The following is a 19,624-nucleotide window of genomic DNA, read 5'->3' as shown; positions in this document are numbered from 1 at the left end:
TTGAATTGGTAAAATTACAACCAAAAAACTATTTAAACCTAATTTAACATTCGAATTAGTAGAATTATAGCGCTGAAATAATTATCCAATTGGCTAAATTACACAGATATTACCAATTCGAATTAGAAGAATTTTTATTGTTATGGAATTACATCGTTGTACATTGGAATACTAATTTCAATACAAATATGATTGTATAAACTAAATTAAATGGTGAAAAAACCCACTTTAACCTAATTTAGTATTCGAATTGGTAGAATTACAGTGCTTTAGTTCTAATTATTAAACAAATGGGTTGAATTATATAGATTTTTATTGTTATTCCCAAGGTCAATTTAATTTTTATATATAACAATTTAATATATATATATATATATCAAAGTAATTAAGAACGCAATTAAGAATTTCTATATATGTATCAGATGGGGTTACCTATAATAATTATAGATATAATATTAATAACTATATTTAATTGTATTTACTGAAATCGATAAATGAAAGAATATTAAAGAGGGTGAATATCCCTATATATTGATTTTCAATTACCACAATTTCTCATATGTTCTAAGAAAGTGGGTTTGCAAAGAGTAGGTACGTACACCAATTGAAAGCCCTTGTATATGTACGATTATGTTTCATTCAATTTTCTTAGATCAATTTCTAAATTTATATACGTCAACTATGAAATAGTGTAATTTTTAAAATTTCTCTCACTTATATTTCCTCCTCCAGGCTCCAGGTCTAAGAAATATTATTCTAATTGTTTATCTACTATTTCATGTAGAGATCTCAACTGTATAATAGGACACTACAATATATTTGTGATAACCTCCTTTACGTTATTTTTCTTTTAGGTACCCCAAATTGCTCTTTCTAGTATCAGTAGTACGTCATTGACCAAGAATACGAGGAGCTCTCCTTCATGCGTCATGTATTGGTCATTGGAATGGACACACATTATATACTATGTATTATGCTACGCATGAATTTTTACTTTCTTTTAGACCTTTAACATTTAAATTGTTACGTTTACTAGAGATTAATGATGTGCATTAGTACCGCAGAGACGACATGTGTTTGTGACAAGCGGCCTTTTTTGCTTTTGATGTATGGCTTGATTTTTAGTGATTTGGGGAACAAAGAAAGTCAAGATAATAGTTGCTCAGTACGAATTGAAAGGCATACAAAGGGTATTACTTCCCTACAAGCTGAAAATAGTGGCATATCTAAAGATGCGAAGTGTACACTATCGAAAAGAAAAAATAAAGATGCAAAGTACGTATACCTGAAGAAAAATTGTAGGCAGCATTGAAAATACATACATAAAAATTGTACTGAAATATATATATTATATATATATATATATATTAAGCTTTGAAATATTCTTAACTTCTTTAAATTTCATCTTCTCTACCATTATCGAATGTCGTTATTAATAAAATTTTAGAATACGATTACCAAAATACTAACAAGGATTAAAATTATGAGAAGGCCCGCATGACGCGAAGCTATAAGGCTAGTAATTAATTAATAAAAGGATTTTATCTCATTCCACTCTACCTACCCCTATCTAAACCTACCCCCTTTACATCAAAACAAAAACAAAAACTACCCTCTAACTAAGATTAGCTCATTAATAATTTTATCATGGGGAAGTCTTAACCCAATCCCTATCCCATTGCAACAAACATGGACTTGGAATTTTAAAAATCTTATCCCACATTTTGTCCGGCCTCCTAAACGTGGTTCAAGTGTTTTATGGCGATCGTGTCTTGAACTTTATCCACTACCCGATTGTAACAACCCGAATGGATGAATAATAGCCTGTTTGGTTTCAAAGTATGATTTTAAAATCATACTTGAACTTAATTCTACAAACAACAAAACAAAATAACTTATACAAAGTCAAATGGTGGGCCCCGTTTATATAACTTTTTTTCCACAATAAAACAAAATAATTCATATAAAATCAAGGGATGAGTTTCATTTATGTCACTCTTTTTCAAAGTTCAATTTTAAAACCCTACTTTGAAACCAAACGGAGCATAAATTTTACAAAGCCGGATTTAGTGATTTTTTTATTGCAATATATGGCAGAGTTGAAGGTGGCGTAACACTGATTATGTAAATTGGGGTGCGGTGGGTGAAGCCTCGCAGTACCATTTGATGTGTTTAATAATTTTTCTTTTTGGGCATGTTCAGATTAGGGTTTATTTACTTTCTATACTGCATAATCATCACTTACCGAAGAAAACATGCGATACATCGCTGTTCTGAACGACGTATATCTCATGTGTGCTATTGATTCTTTCATCATTTCTTTCTTTAATCTTTATTGTTTTGTGAACTGTGAATCGATAAAATCTGCTAAAATATTTTATGAATCGTGTTTAACATATTTTTATCACGGCAGCCAGGTGATCTGCGAAATTGCTTTTTCAGTATGATTTTATAGAAGAACAGCGCGTACACATTTATATCGCTGGGAAACCAAAGGGTCAATAGGTCAGATTTTATTGCTAGATCTATCGAGTCAATAATTCATACAGTCGTGGTTGTATTGACTCATAATTCCATCAATTTCGTTTTGGCTTTTTTACTCGACTAAGTGCCTGGAATTTAAACTGTAAAGCTTCCCGTGTTAGGGGTTTTTGGGTTTTCGCTAAATAGTACATTCCGATAACTCAACCTATCAAGTTTCATCCGACCAACATAGAACATTAATATGTTATAACAGTGTAATTCGGGCAATATACTCAGAACCAAATTTATTCCAACCCAAATACGTTTCCTCTATTCTTGCCCCATATCTATTTGCCATATGTATTACGGGATATGCCATGATTTCCGAGATATTTCCACATATATGATTTCCGAGATATTTCCACATATTCTCCGAGATTTGTTACATTAGAATCTTCTTGTATTCTTAGGATATTCTAGGATATTCTTAGGATATTCTTTGTATAGTTTATACAGTATCCTTTTTGATTTACTTACCGTAGGTATCAATGAGTTATTTTGTATATATACGGTTGTCACATCAATAAAGATTATCACCTTCAATTCAATCGATTCTCCTCTTTTCACATGGTATCAGAGCATCAAAGCCTTGAAACCGATCAAATCCTTGTTGATATTCGTTTCTTATTCTCCAATTATCCCATGGAAGCAAACACTGGAGTAGGAATGGGATCCATCATCGCTGTTTCACCTTATACTGTCACCTCATCCGATGCGCTAGGAATCAAGATCATCGCCTGCACTTTGAATGGTGAGAATTATCTCACTTGGTCCAGGCTAATGACTAATGCACTTCGAGCAAAGAATAAGCTTGGGTTCATCGATGGCTCAGTACAAAAACCAGCTGAGGGAGATGCCAATGAATTGCAATGGATCATGTGCAATTCGATGGTCGTGGCGTGGATAACCAATACTCTCGATCAAGATTTGCAATCGAGTGTCGCATGTATCGAAAATGCGAAGACTCTCTGGGATGACCTCAAAGAGAGGTTTTCGGAAGGTAACGAAGCAAGGATATATGAATTGAAATCTCGTTTATGTCTGATGAGACAGGAAGGTGAAACCGTCGCAAAGTATTATTCCAATCTCAAAGTCTTGTGGGATGAGCTAGAGAATTTTCTCACGGCTCCTACTTGTACTTGTGCGGCGGCAGCATTCGTGACTTCACATCGCGAGAAAGAAAAAGCATATCAATTTCTCATGGGGCTCAACCCGGAGTTCGGTATGGTGCGCTCCAATATCCTGAGTCTTGATATACTTCCTTCTCTTAACAAAATTTATTACATGGTGATTCATGAGGAGCGACAAAAGATTGTGGCTCGTGGACATGAGTCGGGACCAGAGGCAGCAGTTTATTATGTCAAGGAGGGAGCTGGAACAAATCAACCCGACGCACGATCGGGAGGACGACCTTACTGTGATCACTGTGACCGAATGGGCCACACTCGCAGCACATGCTGGAAACTTCACGGAAAGCCCACGGATTGGGAGCCCAGGAGCAAAGGCAAAGGCGGGTTCAAGCAGCAAAAGAAACATGGGCCGAGTTATGCAGCGACTGGGCAGAGTAATCTGCAGGCCCGTTCAAATGCAGTCCAGGCCGCCAGCTCTGGTCCGAAGCCCAGCAAAATTTCAGAGCTGTCCACAGCCCAGTTCGAGAAGCTTCTGGACATAGTCGGAAGAGATAATCACTCAGCTGAGCCTCTTGTCGGTAATAAATTAATTTCCATTAATCCAGATGATCAATGGATTATTGACACGGGTGCTTCGCGCCACATGACAGGAAGGGTTGACTTATTTAATTCTAGTCGACTTATTGAGAATTTCAGGGTTCGATTTCCTAATGGCAATTCTATTCTTGCCACTAAGGAAGGAAACATTCATATCGCTGGGGATCTCAATTTATCGAATGTCATACTAGTTCCATCTTTTGAGTGCAATTTAATATCAATTGCTCAATTATCCACTGATTCTAATTGTCGGGTGATTTTTCATGGTGACATGTGCTTATTACAGGACCTCACCACGAGGAAGACGTTTGGAGTGGGTGAAATGGTCGGGGGGGGTCTACTATTTACGGCGTGTGTCATCATCGTCAGTCATAGCTTCCGCAGTCACATTTGAAAATAATGAGCTTTGGCACAACCGTTTGGGGCACCCGTCACGTCGTCTTATTTTTAAGGGTATTACATCTAATTCCAGTTGTCATAAGGACTGTGATGTTTGCTATAGGTCAAAGCAAACTCGTTCTCCATTTCCAATAAGTCTCAATAAAGCGAGCTATTTATTCCAATTAGTTCATTGTGATTTATGGGGGCCATACAAAATTAAATCACTTTCTGGGGCTTATTACTTCATGACGATTGTTGATGACTATAGTCGAGCTATTTGGATATACCCTTTACGTGATAAAGCCGAGGCCAGATATAACCTAATTGGATTCATCAATCTGGTACAAAATCAGTTTGAAAGATCAGTGAAAATTCTTCGGACTGATAATGGGTCGGAATTTCTCTCCAAAGAAATACAAAATTTCTTCTCACAACGTGGCATCATACATCAGACTTCCTGTTCCTATACTCCACAACAGAATGGGCGAGTAGAAAGGAAACATCGCCACATATTAAACGTGGCACGGGCACTCTTATTTCAGGCAAGTCTTCCAACACGATTTTGGGGAGAATGTGTAACCACTGCTGCATACCTCATCAATATAACGCCATCATCGATTTTATCGGGTAAAACTCCGTTTGAGATGTTATTCAATAAACCACCTGATTATTCTCACCTACGAGTATTTGGTTGTCTTTGCTACGCACATAATAGGTCAAGCGTAACAGACAAATTTGGAGAAAGATCACGTAAGTGTATTTTCGTGGGATACCCATACGGTAAGAAGGGTTGGCGCTTATATGATTTGAAAACACGAGAAATATTTGTCTCTAGGGATGTGAAATTTTTTGAGGACACATTTCCTTTTTCTCAAGAGAGGTTGGACAATAGAATTATTGACAAGAATGACACACCCTTGTTCTTGGATTTTGTGCCCGGTTCAGATTATGGAAGCAAGGGGGAGAATTATGAGCTAGAAAATAAATTCATATCAGTTCAGCCCAATGATGAATCAGGACATGCCCAGCCCGAAGTTAATTCAGCAGTCCAGCCCGTTTCTTCTGATCATCGGCCCGCAGAACTGGAGAATATTCCAGCTCGGCCTGCAGTCCAGCTCCCTTCCTCTGAGGCCCAATTCTCTTCCTCCGAGGCCCGGATCACTTCCTCCGAGGCCCAGCTTCTTCCTTCTGCGGCCCAGCTTCCTTTCTCTGTACACAGTCCACTGATTCAGCCCATGGATTTTGGGCCTCTTTCTCCTACCCATGCTGATAGTACTCCAGCTAATCAGAATATTCAGTTACGAAGATCAGACAGAAATCGACATCCTCCCAGTTGGCACAAGGATTTTCTTTGCCATACAGTTGAAATTCAGCCCCCCCTCTCCAATTCAAGCACACCCACTTCATCGACTTTCTCGGGTAAGTCTTATTCAATTGAGCCATGTCTATCATATTCGAAATTTACTGATTATCATTTTGCATATACTGCGGCATTGGACCATGAGGTTGAACCTCGATCCTACCAAGAAGCAGTACAAGATTCTCGATGGCGTAATGCTATGCAGGCTGAAATACGAGCTTTGGAATCTAACAATACTTGGCGAATAGAACCAGTTCCCGAAGGCAAGAAACCCATTGGTTGCAAATGGGTTTTCAAAATTAAACGTCATGCGGATGGTAGCATTGAACGTTTCAAGGCTCGTCTTGTAGCAAAAGGATTCACACAAATAGAGGGTGTGGATTTTCATGAAACTTTTGCACCCGTCGCCAAGCTCGTTACGGTACGTGTTCTGCTTTCTCTCGCAGTAACTAATAATTGGGAAATGCATCAACTAGATGTCCATAATGCATTTCTTCATGGGGAACTTGAAGAGGAAGTATATATGAAGTTACCCCCGGGATTTTCTCATCGACGCCCAGGTTATGCGTGTCGTCTTCAGAAATCCCTTTATGGTCTTCGCCAAGCGTCTCGCAATTGGTTCTCTAAGTTTACGAGTGCCCTACGCAATTATGGTTTCTCTCAGTCTGAAGCCGATCATTCTCTCTTTACACTACAGCGGGATAAGAAATTTCTTGCGGTACTAGTCTATGTGGATGATATGATTGTCGTTGGGAATAGTTCTGAAGACTGTACATCTCTTAAGAGATATCTTGATACTCATTTTCGCATTAAAGACCTGGGGTCTTTAAGATACTTTCTCGGGATAGAAGTAACCCGCATGGAGAAGGGCTTATTTCTTAATTAAAGGAAATATGCACTCGACATCATCAATGAGTGCGGCTTACTTGGATCGAAGCCCTCCTACTTTCCTATGGAACAACGTCATGGTCTATCATCGGACTCGGGCTCTCCAATATCAGAACCGACTAGATACCGTCGTCTGATCGGTCGTCTAATTTATTTGACCATAACTCGTCCTGAGTTGTCTTACTCGGTTCACATCCTCTCCCAGTTCATGCAGGACCCACGAAAGGATCACTGGGATGCAGCATTAAGGATCATTCGTTACCTCAAATGCTCACCGGGACAGGGAATATTCTTACGACCTGCTTCCATGGATTTAGTAGCATATTGTGATTCCGATTGGGCTAGCTGTCCAATGACTAGACGATCAGTCACCGGATATTTTATCACACTTGGTGGTAGTCCAGTATCATGGAAAACAAAGAAGCAAACCACAGTCTCCAGATCATCTGCAGAAGCTGAGTACCGAGCTATGGCAGCAACTGTTAGTGAGGTCATATGGTTACGTAGTCTTCTATCTTCTTTGGGCGCCACAGTACCTGGACCTACACTCTTGTACTGCGATAATCAAGCCGCTCTACATATTGCGGCAAATCCTGTATTCCATGAACGAACCAAGCATATTGAGATCGATTGCCATTTTATCCGGGATCATATACTGTCAGGCATTATTTCTACAGCTTATTTATCGACACATTCACAGTTGGCAGATTTGTTCACTAAAGCTCTCGGTCGAGATCGCTTTCATTTACTCCTTCGCAAGTTGGGAATTCGGGATCCTCATTCTCCAACTTGAGGGGGAGTATTACGGGATATGCCATGATTTCCGAGATATTTCCACATATATGATTTCCGAGATATTTCCACATATTCTCCGAGATTTGTTACATTAGAATCTTCTTGTATTCTTAGGATATTCTTTGTATAGTTTATACAGTATCCTTTTTGATTTACTTACCGTAGGTATCAATGAGTTATTTTGTATATATACGGTTGTCACATCAATAAAGATTATCACCTTCAATTCAATCGATTCTCCTCTTTTCACAATATGTACCGTATTTGGGTTCACCAAGGCAAATTTTCTACGGACTATGTACGAATATATATTTCCCAACCCCACTACAATAAAAAGGGCTTAGGGAGACTTTTTTGGGTGGCTCATAGATAAACGTTGCCAAAAGTTCGACGCGGTGGGGTCTAGAGCGACTCATAAGTAAATGTCGCCTAAAACATGTTTTAGATTAATCATATATAAATGTCGGTCATAATAGTTGTGAAAAGATGGGCCTGAGACAATCCATAGATAAACATCGCCTAGAACACACTTTAGACGACCCATGCCGTAAAGTCGGGAGAAAAGAGTCGAAAAAAGGTCCTTCTACGTAGACGTTTGTGGAAACGTCACAATAAATTAACCTTTTGTCGACCCATGCCGTAACGTCGCCTCTTCATACCTATGACGACGTTTTTTTGGGTTGTCCAAAACCAATTTTTTCAAACTTTTTGTCAAGATTGCTGTCAACAACATGTCAACTTGTTAACAAATCTTGGGCAACCCATAAAAGCGTCGCGCAAAGTCTTGAATTTTTTTAATAAAATTAAGATGCCAGGCGAGAAAGTTCCCTTCCCACCGCCCAACCGAATTTTAAAAATCAAATTACAAACGTTGGTGGTGGTAACTGGAAAAAAATTTCATGCTTGTTGTATCCGTTTGTTGGAACACCCTTTCGGTTCTCTCTCTCTCCCCTCTCTTTCTTTCTATGCATTGAATTTTCAGGTTTTCGCTTGAATTATTCCTTTGCTTAATTGATCGGATGTTGTTCTATTGGAGAACAATTTAGATAATGCTCTAGCACGTCGAGAAGAACAATTTAGAGAAGAACAATTAGCTCTACAAAGACAAATGCAAGAGGAGATTGCGGTTCGAGAGAAGGCTCTAAAGGCGAAGTTGCTCAAGCTTATCATACAAAGGGGGCATATATAAGGTCATGTTGTATGAGTATGATAAATTTTCAAGTTGTGGGATGGTTATGTGGTAATATTTCCATTGTTATTGATCTTGCGACGATGGCCTAGTTTGGTTGGGAATTGTAACATTAGATTTGGTAATTATGGTGGAATAGTAATATTTGACATAATTATGTGATGTATTTGTTGAGTTTACGAGCAAATTTGTTGTAATTATTTGGATTTGATTAAAATAAATTTCATGAGAGTATCCTTCTAGCAAGCTATTAGCTTGTTCATAGGCTAAAAAAATAATTGCATGTCCATTGTCAACAAGCGATCAGCTTGTTGATAGTGGACTGGCGATATCTTTCTTTTTAAGCATGTCAGCAAGTTGACAACTTGCCGATAGAAAGCTCACCATTTGAGCATCAAGCTCTACTCCATTAAGGTGATTCTAGGCCAACACAAATAGGGATCGTCCCATGTTGATGTTGGGCGACATTTGCTAAACATCGGTGTAGGTTTCACGAGGCCGACGTTAGTCATAAGGTAGCCATGCCTGACGTTTACCAAACATTGCATAGTTAGGTCTAGGGTTACCCATATAAATGTCGTCCCAGGTGGTTCTCTGCTAATTGGGGGTTGCAGCAACTATTGTTATGGGTCGGCATAGATCGACCTTTGGCGACGCCTGTCGTAAACATCGCGATGCCCTATCCCAACCGAACCTTTGGCAACTCATAGTTATGGGTCATCACAAACGTTGCAAAACTTTTGAAGACGCTTGTATGGGTCACCTAAAGTCTCAAAAAATGTCGTGATAGGCACTATTTGTTGTAGTGCCATATCCATCCCCACACAATGTCATTTTTTGAATGAATGCAAATCACAGCAATATCGACATGAAAATGGCATGAAATGAAATATGGACAAGAACGTGTCTTTACCGGATTGGTATCACTATACATAACTTCTCATGATCGATGTATCTAATTTCTCGAGGTTCATATGTATGGGCAATGCTTTATGCAAGCACTTGCTGATCTATCTATTAAGATCGACCATTTAGTCACCAATCATCCTCACATTCTACGTACTCATAATTTTGCATATCATCTCAACAACTGCTTACCTTGTTCCTTCTATAAGCTAAAATTATAGATGGAGAGACTCGTCATGATTATCTACCTGTGCATATGCTACCAACATCGAAGGATTCAAGATTTAATGCAACACAGGGCCAACTCCTCTGGTTGAATATATATATATAAAATATATATATATATATATATGGAAAAAATATACTTTTAGCCCACTACGTTCGAGTACTTTTATGCATTGTTATCAGAACCGGACCGGACCGGCCGGTTCGACTGGTCGGACCGGAAACCGGACATATGACCGGTCCGGTTCTCTTAAAAACCGGAAATGCATAAAAAAATCGGTGAACCCAAAAAACCGGTCGGCTTTTTTATAAACCCATAGAACCCATTCGAACCGGCCGGTTGGATGGGTTCTGAATATTTAAAGAAAATCCGACCCGAATATCTTGACCCGAATCAGAAATCAGCCTAATTGGATTTGGAAAGTGGAAACCCTAGTTCTAGTTCAGTTCAGTCTTCACCTTCGAGGCTTCGACTTCCAGACTCCAGTTCCAGCTTGGTGACTCAGATAGTCTTCATCTTCGATCGAGCTCCTCTTCATCGGATTCCTCTTCATCTTCGAGCTCAATCACCGGCTCCTCTTCATTAGCAGTCACCGGATTCCTCTTCATCGGCACTCTCCTCTGTTCAGTCAGCTCAAGCACAGTTGATTCCTCTTCTCCTTCGAGAGGCGGCGTCCAGACTAGTTGCCTCAATCTCGCCCGTTGTTCTTCAATCAACCGGTAAACATCCTCTCCAGTCCCCTCTGTTCACCCGATGGTCTTGCGATTGTTCCCTGCGTTGCTTCTAATTCTGTTACTTTCTTTCAATATTCCACATAGAAAGATCTGAAAAAAGTCTGCTGCCTAATTAGTACTTATTCTAAGGAAATCCAAGGCACAAGTAAATTGTCTGTTGTCACTTAAAGCTCCAGTTCAGGTGTTGAGGGCCAACTTTCTGCAGAATGGTACAAAAGGGCATCGAACAGAGTTTAGTCTCTAGATGTTAGTTTCATCAGCGATGGATTAGGAAATGTAAAATTTTGATATAGTTTTGGGTATTCATGGAGCTTATATGTGTTTCTGGTCCTGATTGATCTCTTTCATGTTCATAAAACTCTTCTTGCGTACACTTTTTCGCTTTTAGTTTATGTATTACTGGATGCATAAACTATGTCACCTGCTTTATCTCAAAATACCTTTTTGATTTGTCCTGAAAATGAGTCCAAACTTTTGATGCTCTTATCTTAACAATGTGAGATAATTTCATCTTCTCCTAGGCTGAGGAGATTCGACTTTGTAACTGGAGTTCCACTTTTTTAGCCTATTGTAGTTGTATTGCAAGTATTGAAAGAGATTGCAGGTAAAGCCGAGGATGTTGAGGAGTTAATGAAGATTTGTGGAGACGTAGTTGATTTCCATGGTGAGATGGTTTTGTTGCAGTAATCTGAAGTTATTCTGTTGTGCTCTTACCCGCATCTAAAGCTTATTGTTCTCTTGCTCTGTTTGTTTTCTAGCATGGACAGAGAATACTCCTTATAGTTGTGGCATTGGATTCAAAATTTCTTTTGATAGGGATCCTCCTGGGCTGTGGTTGGAGAAGCCCCATAAATTCCTCATTGAATGGTCTGCTACATTTAGATGCCTCGAATCAATCGTGTGTCTCTGCAGGTAGGGGATCAGATAGTAGGAAATCTGACTCATTCCTCTGCTGCCGAGGTTTAGTACTTTTGCTTGTTCTCATTATTAATTTCCTGTTGTCGACTTTTCCTTATTTCTTATTTACTTGATGAGTGGCGAGAGAATTGAAGAAGATATGAAGAAGAAATTGGCTTTATCAGCCCTCGGGATACAGTATACGATTTTCGAATTCTTGTTTGAGGCATCCCAATCCCAGACAATTTATTTCCTTATTCTGGATTCCTTGTTTCATACTTGCCGACCTATAAGTGTTATTCTCAGGGTGCCATATCCTTTACTAGAGAAAGCAACTATCTATTTTCATGTATTTTATATTATTTTCTTAAAATAATAAATATTTATTTATTTTATAATTAAACAAGCGGTCCGACCCATCGAACCCCCGGTTGAACCCATGAACTCATGAACCCATGCCTCGGCCGGTTCGATGTCCGGTCCGGTTCTGATAACACTGCTTTTATGTTTTCACCCACTAGGTCTTTTTTTTCTTTTTCTTTTTCTATTTGTGTTCGATATCTTTTACTGTTTTTCAATTTTAGTATTTCAGTTACTTTTTCTGTTAAAATACACTGATTTGTAATATTATAATAATTTGTATAAGTGAAAGTTGAACCGGCTGGATCAAGTAACCCATTCAACTTTGACTTTTGACATAAAGGTCAGAAGCTCTCCTTTCTCCCCTTCTATCTTCACTAGCAATTTCGTTGCTATGAAGTTCTCAACCTCTCCTTCATCACTTAATTGCTTCTTCTCATTCTCTTCTCTACAACTTTTATCACTCTTGATTTGTCAATGAGAGGACTTGGGGCTGAATTTTAGGGTTTCTTAAGACGAATTTGGGCTCAACTTTGTGCTGCCAATAAAGGATTCTAATATAGGTCTTAGGGCGATGAATTCCTGAATTGATGTTATCGGTAACAGATCAGAGGAAGATCGATTTAGAGGAGAGAGAGAGAGAGAGGAGAGGGAGACGCCGATAAGTGGCTGGAATGTTATCGTCGATTGCCTCCCGGTGCCCAGGTTCTGCTGCCGAACCAAACTCTCCCCTTTTGTATTCTCAATCGCTGGTCCCATTTTCATTGACAAACCCAAAATCAAGGTCTTTTGTTTATGGCAATCAGAGGATCTGTGAAAACTTGGGATTTCCTTCTTTTCTCAAGTAAAATTAGCGAGGGAAAAACTCCAAATAAGGATAATAGTTAAATTAAATTCTGATAGAAAAAATTCACAGACTTGCTTTCGAATTCGGGTCCATTTGCAACCTAAAAACTTAAACCAATAGATTGCTAGACAATATATCTTATAAACTTATGGATTTCCTTTCAACTTTTCCATGTGGAATTCTCCAACGCCCTCCCTCACCATTCTCCATATATGAGAGAAACTGTCCCAACAAGTCTCCCCCTTTTTCGACTATGTGGAGGACTTCGTCGTAATCCCCGTGATACGACGGCAAACAACACACTATACACAACTAACTTCGAGCCGGGCTTTCACTTCCGAACTCGGATATCAATTGTTAAGATCTTCACGAGCCACGAGTTCCACACTTGGGCATGGCGCGGTGTGGGTTTCCACACATAATGTGTGCGATTCCCCAGGATCGTTATGTTGAGCTCTGATACTACTTGTTGGGAAAAATTCACAGGCCTACTTCGGATTCGGGTCCATCTGTAATTTAAAAGCATAAGCTAATAAGTTATTAGACCATTGTCTCTTATAAATCTATGGATTTCCTCTCAACTTTTTCATGTGGAATTACCTCTAACACTCGTCCTCACCATTCTCTATATAGGAGAGGAACCGTCCCAATAAATTCGAACGAAGTTTCTTTTCTTTATCAAGACAAGAGAAATCACCATAGATGGTTGATTCGACCTTAAGAAGACGACATTTTTGGGGTAATTTACAGCTCTTACAGTGCAATTCTGTTTTAAGTTCCCTTCGGTTTGAGCAAAGTATAATTCCTGGGTTGATTGGGTCTTACTAGAGACATTTTTTTTTTTGCCCGCTATTAGAGACAGAATTTGACATGTGGCCTTTTTTAATAATGTGGACCCCACTAGGTTAGAATAACTCACGGAAAAAGTTATGGAAAGATCATGAGAGAAAAATAATCAAAACTAGTGGATCAAAGCAGAAAAACAGTGTAAGCTATTGGATCAAAATAGAAAATAAAATAAAAAATGGACAAAAACAGGAAAGTAGTTAAAGGTAGAGGATAAAAACTATACTTTTTCCTTATATAAAAATATATTCTCTTCGTAGCAGCACTAATGATGAATGAGTGATAACACATATTAGCACTTTCAGTTCAAGCGATTAGTACTTTCAGTATAATCATTTACGCTATGTTTGTTTTCAGAGTTTTTTTTAATTCTATTCCACTTAACTCAACTTATCTTCAATTCAACAATACAATTATTACTTTTTTCCTTTTTCTTCAATTTTTTAATTATTCAATTCAATTTTTAATACTAAATTCTTACAACTATTCATTACTTTTTACATAATTCAACAATCAATCATTACTTTCTCTCAACTATTCATTACTTTCATAATTCAATAATACAATTATTACAACCCCAATTAAATATAATTATTTAGAGTTGGAATGATCCACTCCATTATCAAATAAAGCCTTAGTAGTCATTACGAATATTAAAATACTAAACACTTGAATTAAAATAAAAGTATTAAACATTTTGAGTGAAAAAAAATCAAATATTTCATATATAATAGAAGTACTAAGTACTTAGAAGTAATAAACATTTGAGCTAAAATTATTACAAAGTTACCGAGACCTAATTTCATGTTGGAATCTCCCATGGTGAATATACATATATATATATTTATGTTTATATGTATATGTGTATATATAAAGATAAATTAACGAATCTTGATGCCTTTTTCTTTTTCCCTTTAGTAGAAGAATCTCCATGCTTTAATTATTAGGAAATATATAATATATGTACACACATATATTTCGTGACTATATATAACCTGAAGGGGAATATATATACATAGATTATATCAGTACATTTGTATAAATCAATTAATTAATACAATGTCAATTCAAGAATAGAGCGGCGACTCAAGGAGCACCGCCCAATTTTTAAATTTCTCCTTTCATATTCTTGAAAGCTTTTTTTTTTTAATCTATCAATTACCATTTTTCATTTTACAATAATTTTTTGTTTCTCCTTATACAGTAGCTGAAAAGAAATTTTCAATTAACATCAGGTCGACATCGACCGGAGACAGGTGGTTGTGGCCGGTGGGGCCTGTGTCAGGTTACCCCACAGCGGAACGCTTTTTGTCGTGCACATACAACCTATACATACACATGGGCGTGTACATATATGCGATGCCATACATGCATGCACATAATGTTTATATAACATGTGTATATATGATTACATGTATATAATGCCATCATCATGCATGAGATCGGGAGCCCTCGTCACCTCGTGCAGCTCATGCATGGATGTAAAAGCAAAGCATGATCACATGATGGTGGTGATGATGATGATGATGATGATGATGTATATGGTGTTTGATTGGTTATGTGTGTGGTGGTGGGCTCCCCCATGAGATGGTGGGGATAGTAGAACAATAGTTAATTACTGTTAATTTTTCACGTACTTTTAAGACAGTCGTCCTTTTTATATATTCTCGACTTCGTCGAAAATTGTTTGAGCTTTAATTTCCTACTCTCTGGCTTTTCCCGGATAAGGGTATATGGCCACCATGTCCTTCCATATATATATATATATATATATTCTCGCATCTTTGTTTATCTTTTCGTGATTATAATTATGTTGTCTGTCTTCTGATGATATCTAATCTATCTAATGTAGATCTAAACTTAGATCTCATGCCCCCCGCAGGTTCACATAAGCCTTTTGGAATATTGAAAGAGGTTTTCTAGGGTTTTAATGAATCGAAATTAAGAAAATCCTCTTGGGCTCTGGCGGAACTCTGGGCAGTCAAATCGAGGCTTGAACAAGCATATGACTCGTCCATGTTTTCTTGAATCCGAGTGCGTGGAGCTGGTGGTGGGTGGTCGGTACTAGCCATCACAGATTTGGCTAGCTCGTTTCAATCAAGGTAGGTTGGTTATTATTCACCGTATACAAAGAATTGAATAGAGATGTGCGGATGAGTTCAGTGATCAGGCTCTGAAGCAACGGCCTAGTACTGTTATTCATCATCGACCACGTTTGCTTCCATCTCGAGCTTTATTTTTTTGCTCTTTAGAGGTACTGTAGCGTGGACTTGCCACACTTCTGTGTTCATTTGTAGCTTTTAGGGTCCTTTTTGGCGTTATAAGGACCATGCATATTCATACATAATTTACTCGAACGTTGGTGGTATGTACTTACCCTATGGTTGTTGATCCGAGTTGAGAGATATCATAAGATTCAGCCATTGCTCCATGATTTCCACAATTTTCCCTCTCATTAAACTTTGCAGCTTCTTTCCAGCCTAACTGACCAGATAAACCAAATAGAATCAGCTAACATATGCTTACTCAAAAGACGTGAGGGACCATGTACAATATTTGTTCTTCGGACCAATTTTTTTACAGTACAAAGATGCTGTTAGAGCTTAAAAATTGACATAATTATTTTGACGACCACGAGCTATGTACTAGATAACATAAAACGGATCTTTTAAGGGCTTTCTCGTAAAAAAGATACATGGAAGCAGGTCTCAATTGTCAAGAACTTATTAATTGAAAGATTGTTGTAAGTTGACAGCTATATGACGAAATTACAAGCAGTACTGAATCCCCTTCTTCCCTCTTCCTCCTTTCTCTCTGTGTGATGGACCCCATGAAAATTAAAACTTCTGATGAGGTAAGGGAAAGTGAAGATGGATCCACTGTATATATATTTTACATATATATACACAACAGGCGAAATAAAACTCCATCTTGAAACATGGTTGTTTCGGTGCATCACGGATGCGCATGCTCTTTCCTGAGAAGTTGCAAGTTCAATTCTCATAATGAAACTACCCATATTCTTTTATTAATTATTAGAATTTCTTTTTCATCATATTGGATTCATTTTATATAATCGAATATAGTTGTTTCATATAAGAGGAAAAAAAAAGGCATATATTCCTCTAGCTAGTGTTCTGCATTTAGCCACAAATTTCGGTTACAAGGAGAGGAACCATGAGATCATCACGGATTCACTAATACATAGGACAAATAGAAATAGAGGAAAAAGACATAAAAGGATAGGAGAAGTCCCACGTATCTTTAATAGTTCCATCCAAATTCTCATGGTTCTGAATCGAGTGTAGTACATAACGTTGCACGGGACTCCCTTTCTCGGCCTCAGTTGAGGCTGACAACCTTGCTTATATGATATCAGACACACACACACATATATATATTACATTGAGGATAAATAAGCAAAATACGATTTGCAAGTCTCATATATATACGTGCGGTTAGTAATACATGTTCTCTTGATTGTTTAGATGCAGGTAATATACGTACAAATTAGGGTAATCTAGAAATGTGGATCCACAACTCTTTCAATCATCAAAGTGTGTAGAAATGTCAAGTTAGACCTTACGTACGTTAATGCCCGCCAATCGATCTCACTCATCTTTGATTTCTATATGTTATTAGTTTTCTGCTGGCAGAGACAAGGCTATGGAGGAAATGTTATATTAACCAACAAAGGTGCGGTCTAATTGTTCCGAATTTACTTCTACGTAGTTTAGTAACTTTAAGATCCCAAGTTCGAATTCCCTCTACACATTTGTGTGAAATCATTTGTTAGAAGTATGCTCTTCAATTGGTCTTGGGGGACACCGGTTTTTATGAACTATAATAGACCTTTGGTAGTACTATACTGACGGAATCAATACTTAAGTTGGTTATTCAGTTCGTCCGATATGTTCGCGGTTGAACACGAGAGTTTGAACATTGCATAACGGGGTACGGTAAGGTCGCCACTAATGTTGGCCACCAAATTACCCATAAAGAAAGAGGAAATGTTATGTTATATATATATATCTATATAAAATATTTGAATACATATATTTTATTACCAAAACATGGACATATTACAAGAAATGTTACATTATATAACTTATGGAGCATGTATTCGCCTTATAATTAAAAGATTTCAAATTTGATTATCATAGTAGGAGTATTCAAGCTCTTTTATTAGCTATATTAGAATTTTTAATGTAATTGTTTAATGATTAAATTGATATGTATATATATACTTTGTTAAAATTTTTCCAATTACATTACTTTTAATTTTTCTGATACACGCAGGAAGTCTTACATCAGCGAATATTAGCACTCTGATTATAGGATATTTTCAGCATCTTTCCTCTTTTTATAAATATTTTTATAAATACTTTAATTAGATTTGAATCAATACTACAAATAAAATTCGTTCACTAACAGCGTAATTTACTAACTATACAATAACTAATCACTAATATTTTTGGTTTTTGAATTATTGATATTGAAAGCAAAGTCAAAAGACAGGGTCACAGGGGGAGACGATGAAGATCCAACATGAACAAAATTTTACCAACTTTTTAAGGAAATGTCGAGTAATTTGTCTTTAATAACGAGAAAAGAAAGGTAACTGTGCCGTGCCCCAGTTAAAAAGGGTACGTCAGTAATTTTAAGTAAATGCCCAACACTGATTTTTCACCAAATTAGAATAGTAAAATCGACTTGAGGTTTTCTAAATCCTTGTGTGAAATTGATTGAACTAATTTGGAAAATTGAAAGGCCATTCTCATCAGCCCCAGTCTCATTCTCACATAAGTGAAAAGTAATTAAAATTATCTATTTTTTTTCTCGATTACAAGGGAAGTTTATAAATTTCATATAATGAAAAAAAAAGACATGAATAATACATTGAATATCGAACTTAAATTTTTTTAATTATCAGACAATACCTTAAACAACAGTACTATACTCTCTTTTGAATAAAATTATCTTTATTCTGCCCATTTTAATCTCGACGCACATAATAATAATAATAAATTAAGAATAAAAGAGGAGAAGCCCCCCATTATTCCTTTGCCTGTCTGTTTCCAGAGGTCACATGCGGCGCGGGCTGAGCGCGTGTGGGAGAGCTCCCCACCTCAGTAGGAACGTCCAAATTCATTTATTAGAGATTGCCCGTAATGATAAATTAAATACGCAGCCAAAAAAAAAAGAAGAAGAAAAAATTACATCCGCGCTGGCGGGACCGAGAAATTTTTTCGGTAAAATAAAAAAAAAGGAGAGTGAAGACCGATTTATTAAATAAAAATAAATAATTCAAATAGGAGGCATTATATTATAAATAACTTCATTAATATCCTTCGGTTATCATTGGTGAAGGCTATTATACACATAACAACAACAACAATAATAATAATAATAATAATAATAATAGTAGGTAAGCCGCCAGGAAAAATAAGAGCTTAATCTGCCAATTAGATTAACCTAGTGATCTACCATTGCTTTTAATCTCTGGTGGGAGAATTTTGAATCCATTGTTATTTAATCGTACTTATAGTGAACATACTCATCCTCACGAAATGCGAAATCTACTACTTGAGAGTTGATCTCGAGGAGTACATTTAGGCGCTCCAAAATTCCACACCAATGCCAACCCAGACTTAATTGTCCAAAGTTCAATTCCTATTATCGTCCGATACCCATACAAACCCACCTAACCATCACCAAGATATTCATCGTCCCTGATCGAACCTCCCCTACCAGCCGCATCTAAATTAACCTTAGTTGTCCCACTCATGCATTTCCATTATTTTTACTATTAAATTTTTTTATTATCTCTAGCAATAATTCTTCTGGGATATTATATCGACATATTGAATGTTCCAATTCACAAAGTCCATACAATCCAAATGGAGTAAACAATAAATATAATAATAATTTTTTTAAAATTAAAT

The sequence above is a fragment of the Punica granatum genome, chromosome 4 (assembly GCF_007655135.1).
Source record: "Punica granatum isolate Tunisia-2019 chromosome 4, ASM765513v2, whole genome shotgun sequence".
Taxonomy (NCBI): domain Eukaryota; kingdom Viridiplantae; phylum Streptophyta; class Magnoliopsida; order Myrtales; family Lythraceae; genus Punica; species Punica granatum.
The sequence above is the reverse complement of the archived record's forward strand: the minus strand, read 5'-3'. Positions refer to the sequence as shown.